The sequence below is a fragment of the Lactuca serriola genome, chromosome 4 (assembly GCF_051521515.1).
Source record: "Lactuca serriola cultivar US96UC23 chromosome 4, Lser_US96UC23_V15, whole genome shotgun sequence".
NCBI classification, from domain to species: domain Eukaryota; kingdom Viridiplantae; phylum Streptophyta; class Magnoliopsida; order Asterales; family Asteraceae; genus Lactuca; species Lactuca serriola.
This window is the reverse complement of record NC_136411.1, coordinates 1,925,046-1,928,247: the sequence shown is the minus strand read 5'-3', so window position 1 is coordinate 1,928,247 and position 3,202 is coordinate 1,925,046. Positions and strand designations below refer to the sequence as shown.

At 40.3% G+C, this 3,202-nt stretch overlaps 1 long non-coding RNA gene across 1 annotated transcript; it reads left to right on the top strand.

Annotated features, from left to right (window-relative positions):
• Positions 1–212: 212 nt before the first annotated feature.
• Positions 213–2,975, top strand: LOC145100875 (uncharacterized). The gene is made up of 2 exons (XR_013705342.1): positions 213–1,829; positions 1,902–2,975. It is a non-coding gene; the product is annotated as an uncharacterized LOC145100875 (long non-coding RNA).
• Positions 2,976–3,202: the final 227 nt, after the last annotated feature.

Below are 3,202 nucleotides of genomic sequence, written 5' to 3'. Positions count from 1 at the left end.
GGAACATACCTTAGTAATAAGGTATATAACTCATTATGTCACCCTATTTAGGATTGTCAAGTGATAATTCGAACTAGTCGTTGTGCTACTGAGACTCCCTCGAGAAATGGATAAGTCCAATTTAGGTCCTAGGCATCTGATTAAATAGTTACCCGTTTATGTTTTCCATCATTATCATGTAATGCTGCAACCGTCACTTTGAACAGCCCACATTTTCCTATAAAATCGGGATCCAAGGAAACCGCTTCTTTTTCATTCTCCCATACTTATTCATTTTTCTCTATTATGGATAAAGATGGATTTCGAATCCATACAGCTTTGTCGATTCTTACTCATAACCAACATAATGAACTAGTGAAATCTTTCCACATAGATCCTCGATTCCATCCCCAACTTTCATCTCCAAATAAGACTATCACCAATCCTGCACTAGGCTATGTTGGTATGTATTTGATCTTTTTCAAATCAGCTTTATGACTTCCTTCTTTTCCTTTCTTGGGACCATCCTTGATTACCTCAAGGTTCACATTGCCCAAGTAAATTTGAATGGCTTCTAGAAGATCATGTGTTTTGTGCTACTATGCAAAGTCCTAGACATTCCTCCTTTACTATCTATTTTCCACTATCTGTATGTGCCTACGGTTACCAAGGATTCGGTCTCTTTTCTCCTTCATCATAATCAACATATGCGACAACCTTACCACATCCATCAAGAAGTGGAAATAAGATTTTTTCTTCATTGATGCTTCGGCTATCGCCACGCGAATGCATTTTGGTGATCTGGCAAACCGTCATCCCGACCCTGCTCCTGAACTAACTGTCACAGAGCATGATGTGAATAAGAGACTGATCATCAATTACCTTGTTTGGTCTGGCCCTAATGAGTTATCCTTGGGTTTTATTGGTTTAGATAGCACTTACGGGGATCATGTTGTAGTTTCAGTACCCAATTAGAGAGGGGTGATATTTTCTTGCTGGAACAACTTCATCGGAAGCATCGGTCTAAAGGAGTAAAGGTGGGAAGTTCGTCCACTCCCAAATCCGACCCATTGTATGATGCAGATGCAGGAGGTGAAACTGAGACGAACCTAGATTATGTCATTCCGGACAGCCCGACGAAGTCCATTGGTCTCACCCCTTTGTCATCCCCAACGGTTACTCCAAACTCTTCATCGAAAGGGGCTTCCATTGCCGATCCTACTGGGGCTCACAAGTGTAGATTTCGACCTTCAGTTTCTTCCTCTACTATTGGTATTCCTCTCTTATCTTCTCCTAAGAAAGCGTGTACTTCTTGTTCTTCCTCTAATCGAGGCCTAGGGGTTACCGACACTACGTTTAACCTTCCACCAATCACTTTTGCTTCGTCCGATGAGGCTCTTCGCGAATACTTGTTAACTTCTGATCCTGTCTTAGTTTCCGTTCTAGATTTAATTTTATCCTCTCCTGAGGCTCCTCCAACATCTTCTGAAGCCATAGTTTATTCGACCCCGATTTAATTGGATTCCTCAGTTATTACTACTAAATCAATCACTAGTGGTTCAGCCACCAAGGTTAATCCTCATATGAGTGAGCCTGTAAAGCTTCTTTTTCGTCAAAAGTTGTTCAACTCTTTTGCGCCCAAGCTTCTGCACCGACTTCTGCTCCCATAGTTTCTACCGACACTTTAGTCATTACTCTAGTTTTTCCTATATCCACCGAGACTCCATCAGATCCTGCTAATGTTATTAACCTAGACTCTCAGATTCCTGATGTGGATACGATGGATTTTGATTATAACTGACCTCTCCCTGGTTCCTTCTCTTATGAGCTTTTTCCTCCGCCAAAAACGGGTAAGTACGTCTTCTATGTCTCACTCCTTCCTTCTTTTTGAAAATAGAAAAATGATATTTAACTGATAACAGGAGCTACCCCGTTTTCTGTTCCAACATCCCTGTCAGTTTTGGTGTCACTATCCTCTTTGCTGCCACCCTTCCTTTATCCCTTTACTAGCACCATGTTTTCCCAATGTCCTTCCTTGGGAAACATGACCAATGAATAGGGTATTGATAAGGCTCGTACCCATATCTAGGAGGGTATGCATTGGATGAATGAGGTTTCATTGCGGAGCAAAGCTAGGGTTGCTGCCTCTGCTATGCAGCGAATTGAGATTGAAAGGGCTTCCGAGCTTTTAAAAGATCTTTGGGCAAAATATCAAGCTCTGGAGAGGGAAAATTTCGAGTTGGATCATTATTCCCAACGCCATGAAGAGCTTCTAAGGGTAAATGTCGAGTTGAAGAACGTAATAAGCAAAGAGAGTGCTTATCGTGCTGCCCTGGCCACAAAATTGGAAGAAATTACCAAAAAGAACTCTGACTTGGGCTCGGTTTGTTTTGAGAAAGAAATCCAATTGGTCGGCTTAAGGAGTGTCTAACCGAGTGTCAACTTAAATTTAAAGATCAAACAACCAATGCTGAAGAATTATAGACTGAAGCCTCTACTTCTAAACAAGAAGTCCTTTTTCACCAGCACCTGGCCGAGCAGAGATCCAAAGAATTTCATTGGCTCTGAAGGATAGCGATATCTACTTCGGTTCAATATTTGTTGAAATCATAAGAGTTTAGCATGATGAATGTTGTTCTTCAATCTGCTGCCGTCGAACTTGGCCTACACCAGGCTTCCCTTGAGATGAAGAGAAGATAATCGGTGGAGCTTGATGGAAAAGAGGTTTTGTACTCATATCCAAATGTCAAATAAGTTATATTGTAGTGCTTCTCTGATCTTAACAATTATGACTATCCTTACTTCAAAATGCTAAATACTGACAATATGGATGTTGGTTTATTGAATAAACATTTGGAGGATTCTGACTCAGCTATTGATGCTGATTCATGTATTTGCATTAGTGTGATTGAACTAAATGTGCATTTTTGTGTTGGTTATCGCCTTCATTTGTAATTTCTCTATATAAATTTAATCTTTTTTTGTTTCTTGCACAATGTTGTTTAAACCCGCATGCTTAACTTATGCATACTCAATTGAGTGATCCTTTCTTAGCCCATTTTGGGGCTACTGATAGAAATTTTGAGGAAACATAACAATTTGCAAACGAACTAGACTTTATTTAAGTCACAAGGCCAAATTATGACTTTCCATACCCAAGGCATGACATTGTGTTTAAAGGTTGAACCATGAGATGTCAACCATGTTGAACTAATATGAGCGG